This window comes from Hakea prostrata, chromosome 5, assembly GCF_041222555.1.
Source record: "Hakea prostrata isolate BN-2017 chromosome 5, UWA_Hpros_2, whole genome shotgun sequence".
In the NCBI taxonomy this organism is placed as follows: domain Eukaryota; kingdom Viridiplantae; phylum Streptophyta; class Magnoliopsida; order Proteales; family Proteaceae; genus Hakea; species Hakea prostrata.
In genome coordinates, this window is record NC_142604.1 from 46428726 (window position 1) to 46441536 (window position 12811).

The 12811-nt window shown below is 41.2% G+C and overlaps 1 protein-coding gene across 1 annotated transcript in view; it reads left to right on the plus strand.

Annotated features, from left to right (window-relative positions):
- Window positions 1-12811, plus strand: part of LOC149016148 (rho GTPase-activating protein REN1-like) — a 117931-nt gene that overhangs the window by 76730 nt on the left and 28390 nt on the right. The window lies entirely within an intron of this gene.

The following is a 12811-nucleotide window of genomic DNA, read 5'->3' on the forward strand; positions in this document are numbered from 1 at the left end:
TTTTTTAATCAAAACAGTGTTTTTCTCAATATTCTCTTCTGAAGTTCTTTTTTTTCTGTTTTCCTTGGTGTGCAGCCACCTAATGCTGTATATTATGGACTGTTAGATCAGATATTCATGTGAACTGATCTTCTCTACCTATTACCTTACTCTTACACGTTCCATAACTTGGTTTAAATACTGTTTTCTACCTACCTTCGTTACCTCTTTTTTGTTGCACTTTGCAAACCTTTTTTTCTCCTATTTGTTCCTAAGGTTGCAGATTTTTTTTGTGCTCCTTGTACTTCAAGTTTTGGAAAACTGATTTGAATGATATCTACCTCAATTTAATGTCTTCACTTACATGTGAATCAACCATGAGTATGGCTGAATCTAAAGGATCTCAAGGAGATCATGTAAACGTTCAAATTACGTCTATCAAGCTCAAAGGTAGTTCTAATTACTTGTTGCAGTCACAAGTGGTTTGGGTATACATAATTGCAAAAGGTAAGCTTAAGTTCATTGAGGATGAACCTCCTACTGAGACTGACAAATCCTATTTTAGTTTGATCCAAGATGATGCAATCATCAAAATTTGGATGTGGAATAGTATGGAACTTGATATTGCAGAAAATGTTATGTTCCATAAGACTGCAAAGGGAATATGGGATGACTTGCAAAAGACCTATTCACAAGCTAAAAATATGACTCAGATTTTTAGTATTTATGAAAAGCTATTTCAATTTCAGCAAGCTGACAAGTCTCTGCAGGATTATTACAACTCCTTTAAAGGCATAATGGAGGAGTTGAATGTCTTTCAACCTCTCACCACATATATAAAGAAGCTTAAGGCCCAATGGAATGAATTTTTTGTGTCCAAGTTTCTTGCAGAATTGAACCCTGAACTGAAATCTGTCAAAGGACATCTTCTTGCTAGTGAACATGTTCCTAACCTTACTGAAGCATATTCTAGACTTCAACATATTGCCTTCTTGAAGGGAGTTCTCCAGAAAAAAGTTTTAAAGGAGAAAATTCAGCCTTCACTACCTCTTGTGGAAGGGGACTTGGTCGTGGTTCAGGGGGAGTTAGCAGGTCTTCTGGAGGTCGTGGTGTTCAACCTCTCGATAAGACATCTCGACTTTGTACTCATTACAGTAAAACAGGCCACTTAGTGGAAGCTTGTTGGGCCAAACATGGAGTGCCAGAGTGGGCCAAGCACCTTGCCAATCATGTCGTTTCTGATGGTGGGACTGATACTGTAGCAAACAATGATAGTGGTTCTGGATCTTCTTCAGGGGACTTGTCTAAGACTCTAAGAGATGATGTAAGACAAATCCTTCGCCGATTGCAAAATATTGAGACTGGCGCTTCCACATCCACTGGTACTTCTGCTACCACACTTTCTCATGCAGGTAACACAGGACTTCACTTCTACTCCTACCCCTTGGATCATCAATTCAGGGGCCTCTTCCCACATGACTGGGTAAGTCATCACTTTTTAGCTCTTTTTTTAAATCTACCACTAAAAATTATGTAGTCATAGCTAATGGGACTTCCACACCTATTATAGGCTTTGGAAGTGTTTCTCCTACACCTTCTCTTACTTTGTCATCCGTACTTCATGTTGCTAACTTTCCTTTTAACTTATTATCTTTTAGTCAATTAACTAAAGCATTAAATTGCTCTATGACTTTTACTCTCACTTATTGTGTTTTCCAGGACCTTCACACGAGGAAGACGATTAGTGGAGGGTGTGAAAGGAACGGACTCTACTATCTAGATTATGCTACCCCTATTGCGGCTCTTTCTGATGATGGTGTAGATGCTCTCCAGTGGCACTGTCGTTTAGGCCATCTGTCTTTACCTAGACTAAAAATTTTATTTCCTTCTTTTAAATCAGTGTCTAAATTAAATTGTGAACCATGTGAGTTAGGGAAGCATCATCGTGCCACCTATCCTCCACGCTCTATCCCTCGTAGTGAGTCCTTATTTTCTCTTGTTCATTCCAATATTTGGGGTCCTTGTAGAATTAGTAATAGGCATGGTTTTCGATATTTTGTCACTTTTGTAGACAATTTCTCCCGTCTTATATGGTTGTATCTTTTAAAGGATCAGACAGAGTTCTTAACTATATTTAAAAGTTTTATTCATGAAATTTGGACTCAATTTTCTCTTCCTATTAAAATTTTTCAATCTAATAATGCTTTAGAATATGTGCAACATGATATATCTAACATATGTGATTCTCTTAGAATGATTCATCAAACCAGTTGTTCATTCACTCCCCCAACAAAATGGAGTGGTTGAACGTAAAGTTCATCACCTCTTGGAGGTTGCACGCACTATTTTGTTTCAGATGAATGTTCCCAAGAGTTACTAGTGTGATGCGGTTTTGACTGCTGCTCATTTAATTAACCAAATGCCTATGACTTTGCTTTCTGAAAAATCTCCTTTTTCAATTGCTTTTCCAAATAGAGAACCGTCTTTAGTTCCACCCAAAATTTTTGGTTGTGTGTGTTTTGTTCACATACCACATCCTTTGGATAAAGTTTCCCCCTGTTCTATTTAAGTGTATTTTTCTTAGGTACTCACGTACTCAAAAAGGTTTTCGCTATTATGATCCGGTTCTTCGCAAAAAATTTACAAGTGCAGATGTGACCTTTTTTGAATACACTCCTTATTATCCTAGTCAATATGTATCTGTTGAAAATTGTGTTTTGGATGATACTCCTTCTATTCCGTCTTTAGTTCCTTCTACTAGCAATGTTCCTTTACAGGTTTATCAGCGGAGACATAAGTTGGCAGAACATATTGTGGATAGTAGAGTTCCTCCTAACAATATTAGTGGCTCTCCTTTAGTGGTGCCTGAAGCTAGCCCTATGGATGTTCCTTCTTTATCCTCTCCACCGGCGGATTCTTCTAGTGGAGATCTCATTCTGCCTTCAGATGACTTACCAATTGCTTTGAGGAAAGGTACTCGTACTTGTACTTGTACTTTACACTCTAACATTGTTTATCCTGTTTCCAATTTTGTCTCTATCTCTCATCTCCCTCCTAGCTTTCGTTGCCTTGCTTTGTCTATGTCTGCCATTCATATTCCAACCCATCATACCGAAGCTCTTAAAATTCCTAGCTGGAAAGCCGCCATAGATGTGGAAATGGATGCTTTACATTCTCATCATACATGATCTTTAATAGACTTACCTCCTGGGACAGATGTGGTCTGCTGTCAATGGGTGTATACTGTTAAGTACCATTATGATGGTACAGTTGAAAGGCTTAAGGCCCGCTTGGTGGCTAAGGGCTATACACAAACATATGGTGTGGATTATTTTAAGACTTTTTCTCCTATGGCGAGACTTAATTTTGTCCGTGTTTTGATATCTTTAGCTGTGAATTATGATTGGCCTCTTTTTCAACTTAACAAAAAGAATGCTTTCTTATATGGTGATCTTCATGAAGAAGTTTACATGGAGCAACCTTCTAGGGTATGTTGCTTCAGGGGAGAACAATGTTCGTGTTTGCAAGCTTCATAAAGCAATTTGTGGACTCAAACAGTCTCCACGGGCTTGGTTTAAGAAATTTAGCAAGACTGTGGAGTCTTTTGGTTTTGTACAGTGTTATTCTGATCACTCTATGTTTGTTAGATGGCAAGATGATTGTGTTGTCATTATGGCAGTTTATGTTGATGATATTGTCCTTTTAGGCAGTGATATTGATGCAATCCATACAGTCAAGGCACACTTATAGAAATCTTTCCAAACCAAGGATTTAAGTGATCTACAATATTTCTTGGGGATTGAAGTGATCCGCAGTAAACAGGACATAAGTTTGTCACAAAGGAAGTATGTGTTAGATCTTTTGACTGAGACTCATCTTGCTTCTAAACCTATCGACATTCCCGTAGATCCTCAATTGAAGTTAGGACGTGATGATGGTGACTTGTTAGATGATGTCCATCGTTACAGGAGTCTTATTGGGAAACTTATTTATCTTATTGTTACTCGTTCTGATATTTCTTATTATGTTGGTGTGTTGAGTCAGTTTATGCAGTCTCCTAGGAAGGCCCATTGGGACGCAGCAATGAGAGTACTTCGGTACCTCAAGAGTGCGCCCGGAAAATGGCTCATCTATCAACCAAATCGGAGTATGGACTTGGTTGCCTTTTCTGATGCAAATTGGGCTGGATCCATCATTGATCGTCGGTCAACTACAGGTTATTGTACTTTTCTTGATGGAAATCTTGTGACTTGGAAGAGTAAGAAACAGTCCATCATTTCCCAATCTAGAGTTGAAGCTGAGTATAAGGCTATGGCCCACACTGCTGCTAAATTGATGTGGCTTCGTCCATTGTTAGAGGAAATGGGATTTCTATTTTTTGCCCCTGTGAAAATGTTTTGTGATAATCAGGCAGCCACTTACATTGCTAGTAATCCAGTGTTCTATAAGAGGACGAAGCATATAGAGGTAGACTCACTTTGTGCGTGATGCAGTCCAAAAGAAGCTTATAGCAACTCCTTTTGTGAGCTCTACTGACCAGCTAGCTGATTTGTTCACCAAAGCTCTGTTCAGACCAAGTTTTCAGTCTATCCGTTGCAAGCCGGGCATGGGAGATTTGTATGCTCCAGCTTGAGGGGGAGTGTTGAAGTATATGCACTTTGGGGGATTTTACTGTTCACGGTATTGTTCATGTGAACAGTTAACTCTATTTTACTGTTTACGATACTGTTCACATGGACAGTATTTCTATTTCTAACATAGAAGTCCTTCTACATAAGTTTTTGGAGTTTTTAGAAAGCATAGTTTCTATTTTCAAAAACTTTCTATTTTAGGAGCTAGGAAGTTACTAAAGTTGTATTTTTTTTGTTTCCTTTTTCTAGAGGACAATTACTTGTCTCCAAGTTATATTAGATTTATTAGAAGCTATAAATAAAAGGGCTCTGTGATTCTAGACTCTTTAACTAGAATCACAAGCCTCTTCTACTGTTTTTTCATCTCTCTTCTCTTCTTCTTCTTCTTCTTCTTCTCTCTTTTCTCTGTTCAAGTTCAACTGCTGTTTTGATTATTTAAAGTTTGTTTTCTAACATTATGCATGCTCCCAAAAAAGCCATTTTAGATGTTGTCCATGGCATCATAAGATACTTGGGGTCCTCCGCAGGAAGAGACCCTCTTTGAGAAACACAACCATAATAAAATCAAAGGCTTTATAGAAGATCCACATCAGGTTATCATACCTTCATAAGGGAATACTAACTATGAGGAGGAGCAAGAAGTTGTGGGCAGATCCAATGTGAAGCAAAGTTTTGAGCCATGGCTAATGGAATATTTGAACTTCTTTTTTTTTTTTGGATGAATATCTGGATATAATATATACACCCCGAAGGGAAGAAGAAAGTACGAGGGGGGACAACTAGGCTAGAAAGGCTTGGAAGAAACTAACATAACAACAATGAGCTTGTTCCTTGGGGAATCCATAAGAGATTTGTGAGGCAAAAAGGACATCCTAGAGCTAACATCATTATAGATGGCTTTCCAAATCTAATCCGTGGAACAAAATTTGGTGTCTATCTGCAGAAGTTATACTCCATCCAAATATTCGAGATCCAAGCCTCAAAAGTAGCTTCACAATGTTGTTGGTGATTGAAGAGCCTCCAAATGTAGAACCAAATTAGCGGCACTCAGTGTCCAAGGGCTAAGGGCGCCTAGATCTTGGCCAAATAGAGGAAAGGGCATGGTTCCAAATAGGGCAAGAGAAGGGACAGGCAAAGAAAAGGTGTCGGGTGGTCTCAACCTCAGAACAAAACATACAAGAAGGGTTGACTCAAATAGAGCAATGGATAAGAAGAGATCGGGGGGGAGGCAAAGGGAAAGGGCTCTCTAGATAGTATAGTTTTAATAAGAGATACTTCCCTTTAACCAAGCAAGCCTTGGTCCAAAGGATAGGAATGGGCTATAGATATTGTTCCAAGCAGAAGTGGTGGAGAAAAGGAAGTTTCTTAGGGGAGCCAGAGGAGTTGATCAAGGGGGGGGGGGAGGAGGAAAGAGGATGGGAGAGAAGGAGCTAGAAAAGTTCAAGCTCCGAGGGGAGGGGGGCCAAAATCTGTCACTAAGGAAGTGAGAAAGAGGGCAGAGTGACTGCTTTGGCACCAAGGACATAATAGAGAATCCTAAGAGGATGTCAAGGATCAAGCCAAAAGGAGATGTTGGATCAAAAAGACATAGACAAAGGGCAAGGGGGCGGAGTGAGAGGAGTTTCTTCCAAGTGCAAGAGGAGTTTGATTGGGGGAAAGTAGACCAAAAAGACTTATTCTTTAAGAGGTAAGAATAGACTCAATCAACTCAAATAAAGCTTTCCTTGGAGGAAATTCTCGAAATGTGTTGAAAGAAACGATTGTAGTAGAATGGCTTATTGATCCATGATCTCAAGCCCTTTATTTATAATTAAGTGGAAAGTAGAATATTACAAGGAATAGAATTCCATATGAATACAAACTCAACAACCCTATACAAACTCTTATTAGACTCTAATAGAATCCAACACTCCCCTCAAGTTGAGGCATAGATATTACTCATGCCTAACTTGCCTACAATAGGAAGGAAATCTCTTCTTCAATCCCTTAGTGAAAACAATGCAATTGGTCTTCGGATCTTACAAAAGGCACGCAGATAAGCCCTTGTTCCAACTTTCCTTGACAAAAACCGCAATTTCAATGTGCTTAGTTCGATCATGCACCTGGATTATTAGCAATACTAATAGCAGCCTTGTTGTCACAATATAACATCGTGGGGTTTGGAACTTGGACTCCAACATCTTGCGACAAGCCTTTCAACCATAGTAGCTCACAAACTCCACGAACCATAGCCCTATATTCAGCTTCGGTACTAGATAAAGCTACCACATTCCGCTTACTTCTCCAAGTAACTAGATTACCTCCAATAAAGGTACGAGAACCCGAAATTGACTTCGCGGAGATCCAGCCCGACGCATCGGTGTATGCTTCACTTTTAGATTATCGGTGGGTGACAAAAGTATTCCTTTTCCAGAGTTCCCTTCAAATCGTAGTATTCGATAACGACCTTCATATGAGCTAAATATGGATCATGCATGAATTGACTCACTATACCACAGCATAAGCAATGTTTGGCCCGGTGTGAGACAAGTAGATAAGCTTCCCTACCAGCCTTTGGTATCTTCCTTTGTCCACGGTTCTCCCTCTTTTCTTTAAGTTTAGCTCCGGCTCAATAGGGGTATCAACTACTTTACACCCCAACATTCCCACTCGATAATAGATCTAGGACATACTTTCTTTGGGATAGGAATATACCTTTATTTGATCGAGCCACCTCAATCCCCAAGAAATATTGTAACTCCCTAGATCTTTAATTTCAAACTCTTTGCCAAGATAGTCCTTAACTTTTGAATTTCTTCACCATCATTCCCTGTGATGACAATATCGCTACATAGACAATGAGAAGTGTGATGTTAGTACTTGACTTCTGACAAATAGTGTATGATCAGCATTGCTTTGCTTGTACCCAATAGAAGTCATTGCCTTCGAAGGCGTCCAAACCAGACATCCAGGAGACTGTTAACCCATATATTGACCTCTTCAACCGACGGACTTTCCTGCGGATTGTCATCGGAAAAACCATGTGGGATTTCCATATAGACCTCTTCCGCTAACTCCCCACGTAAGAAGGCATCTTTACGCTAGTTGGTGCAAGTTCCAGTGTTTGTTCACAGCACGGACAACGGAACTCGACGGTATTTAGTTTCGCAACCGGGGCAAAGGTCTCCGATAATCAATCCCATAGTGCAGGTAAACCCCTTGCAACTAGTCCAGCTTTCAACTTGTTGACAGATCCATCCATATTTTGTTTAACCACAAATACCCATTTGCAGCCCACTTGGTTTTTCCGGAGGAAGTGTAACCAGCTCCCAAGTGTCATTTTTCTTCATCGCCGCATTTCCTCTACCATAGCTTCCTTCCATCTCTTATCGGCATAGGCTTCCGCCAACTTTAGGAGCAGATACGGATGACGGAGAGGATATAAAAGCACGGTAGGAGTCGGACAAAGAGTTATAAGAAACATATTTAGCTATGGGATGTTGAGTACAAGATCGACCCCTTTTCAACAGCAATAGGAAGATCGGAAGAAGATACCTCGGTAGAACCGATTCGGAGCGGAGGCGAAGTGGTAACGTATCCCCTTTCTCCACCGCCAGCCGGTTGTATTTCTTCCTCGATAAGTCCGCACCTCTTTATTTTGGTCAATCGGTTTGAAAGACCCCAACGGTGTGTCTCATGGAGTGGTCTCCCCTGGCTAGGTTCTTCACATGGTTCGAGAAATTGAAGGGGAGGATTAGAGTCCTCGGTATCGGCCAAGTCTCCCCCGGTCGGGAAACTCTTCCGGGACTCTTAAGTTGTGTTGGTGTGTGAAAGGAAGATCCAGAGTTGGAAAGAACACCTCTCCTCCAGGACTCTCCCCCGGAGAGGTGTATAGTAAGGGCAAAACTCAGAAAAGTACATCCATGGATACAATGGTTTTCTTGGAGGGAGGATGATAACATTGTACCCTCGAGTAGCGAGAATACCCCAAAATATGCAGCGAGGCTGCGGGGAGCCAACTACTCCGGTGGGCCGTGATTCGGCATAACACACGCATCCAAAAACCTTTGGGGAAATAACAAAAGAAGAGGCTCCTTGAAGAATCTCATTAGGACATTTAAAACCAAGTATCCCACGGGCATCCTATTCATAAGGTAAGAAGCGATGAGAATAGCATCACTCCAGATCGTCGGCACATTCACAGCAATCATAATAGAACGGGCATCTCAAGAGATGCCGATTCTTCCTTTCGGCCACCCCATTTGGGCAGCCATATCAACGCAACTAGTCGATGTATTATGCCGAGTCGGAGAGATATCTTTGAAATTCACCATCAAATACCAGGCCATGTCACTGCGAAGGATCTTCACGGGGCATTGAAGCGAGTTTTAATCATATTATGAAAATCACGAAAACACGGAAAACTTCATTTTTTGTTTTAAAAGATAAATCCACGTAGAACGAGAGTGACAATCAATAAAAGTAACAAAGTACCATGGCCGATGATGACACACGCGCGGGGACCCCACACATCGGATGAATTAACATAAAAGGAATATTTCTATTATGAAGAGAAGGTAAATAAGTAGAACGAGTCGCCGCAAAAATGCGAGCTTCACAAAAAAATCATCCTCATTACAGAAGAAACTAAATCAAGAAATATTTCTTAAGAGTTCCTAGAGGGGGTGACCCAGTCTACGGTGCCACCGATGAAGGTCGATATTACCGAATGGACCCGATTAGAAGATGTAGTCGAGGGAAGTAGATCCTTCAATCGGCTCGAGCAAATAAAGTCCATTGTCCAGACCATCGATAGTTGCCATGTTGAAAAAATTGTCTCAGTCTTGACACTGAAAAAAAAACAAAACCGCGCACAATGCAATAGCCAAACAATGATATGATCAAACTCCTTCCCTCTTCTCCTTCTTCTTCTTCTTCTTTTTTTTTTTTTGAACCAAAGAAAAATCTGGTCAGTCCAATAGAACCGGAGAGACAAAAAAGAAAAATATGGTTCGGTCTAGTCTATTTTGGACAATGAACCAAGAATTGAACCAAACAATGAACTAAAGAACCAAATCGAAGTTGAACCCAAAAAACCAACCAAATAACAATCGATATCTTCTTCCACACACCCGAAAAATCAAAGATTTATGTTGCGCACGATTGGGAAGATGATGCAGCAGCAGAAGGTGAAGGCGATGGCGATGGTGGCCCTCTTCTTCCTTTCTTCGGTCCAGCCCACCGGATTCAGTTTACCTAATCGCAAGAAGCAGACGAGTTGTGGCTGCGAGTCAATCGCAAGAAGCAGCAGCGAGTTGTGGTTCTTCTCTCTTCTTCTTCCCTTTTTTCTTCTCTGGTCTCTAGGTGGAACTGAAAAATAGTGCAGCGGTGTGGTGCGATGGGTTTGAAAAGGGAAAAATTTCTGCCAAACGATGGTGCAGAATTAGGTTGTTGAAGAACAAGAAAAACGCGAAGGGTTTTGGAGAAAAAAACTCGTGGGTTTATAGGTTTGAAGACACAGAAAAAAGAAGAACATACTAATCGAACTTAGGCTCTGATACCATGTTGAAAGAAACGATTGTAGTAGAATGGCTTATTGATCCATGATCTCAAGCCCTTTATTTATAATTAAGTGGAAAGTCGAATATTACAAGGAATAGAATTCTATATGAATACAAACTCTAACTTAACTCCTATACAAACTCTTATTAGACTCCTAATAGAATCCAACAAAATGATTTTGAGAAGCCTGACAACATTGAAATCTGTAATTTTGTGAATGCCAAGGCCTTATCAAATTTGGGTTTGCAGACATAGGACGAACTAATGGGGTTAAGGAACCTAGAGGTTTCTTGACCTTTCTAAAGAAAATTATAGAAGACTGATTCCATAGATCTAAAGATGGCTCTAGGGAGGGCAAAGGTTCCACTCCAATAGATGTGGGAGGCTTAAAGGATGGATTTGATCAATTCAAGCCTATCCGCGTGGGAGGGAAATTTGCATTTCCAAAGTAAGGTCAAGCATTGAGGAGCAATGATGGGCACATATCTGGGCAAGGGCGAGGGGAAGTCAAAGCTATTTAATAGGGAGGGTGCCAAGGGAAAACCCAGAGATTTGGAGGAGAGAGTAGGTGAGGGTATCTGAACTCCCAAGAATTAGATCTTAGATTTGAGAAGATTGGTACGGAGGCTAGGGAGAGATTCAAAGAGCTAGAGGGATGACATAATAGAGGAGATGGAGGAGATCTTAGCTTTGCAGATAATTATGAGATCATGCACAAAAGCTAAGGGGGTAAGGTTAAAGGGTTTGTACTCTGGGAGAGGGGAGATGAGGTGGAGATCAGTATTAGACTGGATGCCATAGAAAGAACTTCAAGGGCAAGGGAGAAGAGATAAGGAGAGGGAGGACAGCCTTGATGGATGCCAACTATAGTAGAGAAGCCAACAGGGGAGCCATTGATAAGGACAGAGAAAGAAAGGGAGGAGATACAAGTGAGAATCCAGTGAGAGAAGATGGGGATGAAGTTCATGGTGGATAGAAGGTCCTGAAGAAAGTCCTAACGAAAAGAGTCAAAGGCCTTGTGGAGGTCAATCTTAAGAAAGGCAGTCGGGGAGTTATGTTTGCAATCAAAGCCATCAACGATCTCAAAACAGAGGAGGATATTATCTGATATACTTCTACCAGAGATGAAGGCAGATTGGTTCAGGCTAAACCAACTCATGGATGACAAGCTTGAGATGACTTGCAAGGATTTTTGCAATAAATTTATAGAGAAGATTATAGAGAGAGATAAGGCGGAAGTCAGACATAGAGGAGGCTCCAGGGGACTTTGGAAGGAGGCAAAGGAAAATTTGGTTGATGTACGATAGTTGGCTAGGGTTAAGGAAGGATCTTCGAATGGCTTGGAGAGGTCAGCCTGAATGGTGTCCCAGGAAGCAAGGTGAAAACCCATACAAAATCCATCCGACCCAGGACCCAGTTTGACTTGTGGGAGTGGACAGCAGCAAATATTTCCTCATCAAAGGTGATGGATTGCAAGGAAACCCAAAGGGAGGATGGCACAAATTTGTTGACAAGGTGGGGGAGGATAGAGGAACAAGGGGGAGGGGGGATTGAAAAGATTGAAGAATGGGAGACAACTTTCTCTTTGATCCCATGAACAGTATTAGTGATGGAGCCATTGGCTTTACCGAGAAGGGAGATAGAGTTGAAGTTGTTCCGAGCCTTAATTGGTCAATGGAAATAGGAAGAGTTGGAATCCCCAAGATTCAACCGCTTGATTTTAGATTTCTGCACGAGAAAACTTTCTTTACAGGAAAGAAGACAAGTGAGCTCTGCAGAGAGCTTTGTTCCTCAATGGCAAGAAGGGGATCCAAGAAGTTAGAAAGGAGGAGAGATTGGGTGTGAGAAAGGGTAGAGTGGGCAAGGGAGACTTGAGTGGAGATATTGCCGAAAGAGGAGTTCCAAAATTTGAGATCGGCTTTGACAATGCGAAGCTTAGCAGCAAATGTAAGAAGGGGAGGGGAGTGAAGGCTAGTAGGCTTAGACCAGGCAAAGGAGATAGTGGAGTAAAAGAGGGGTGGACAGATCCACATATCAAAGTATTTGAAAGGTTTAGGCTCAAAAAAGATGAGAAGGAGGTTTGGATTTTGCTGGGGGGAATGATCGGAGATGCTGGAATTAAGGAATTCATCATGAGCATTGGGGAAGAGGGACAGCCTGGGGTCATTAACAAGGAAATGGTCAATCTTGTAGGCAATACGATGGGAACCAACTCGGCAGTTTCACCAAGTGAAAGAGGGGCCCAACCCGTGGAGATCATCCCTTCCAAGGAGATCATGGCAATCATTGAAGGCTGAGACCGCAGGGATGTCAAGGGAAGCACCTCCCATTTTTTTCCAAGCTGGAGTGGACGATGTTGAAATCACCACCAAGGCCCCAAGGGAGGGAACAGGAGGAGGAGAGGGAGGAGAGAAGGTCCAAAAGAGGAATTCGCTCATGAGGCCAATTGAACCTATTTGAACTCATTTGGTTAAGGAAATTGATCAAAGAGTTGGGTTTGATTTCTTAGATCCTATGAGACTTGTGACAACAATAGCTAGAAATATTAGTCATAATCCCCTATCCAACATGGTCAGAACAAACACATTGAATTGGATATACATTTCGTCAAAGAAAAGATTTGGATGTGGCTGTATTCCTTTTGCGAAGACAGGTGGTTA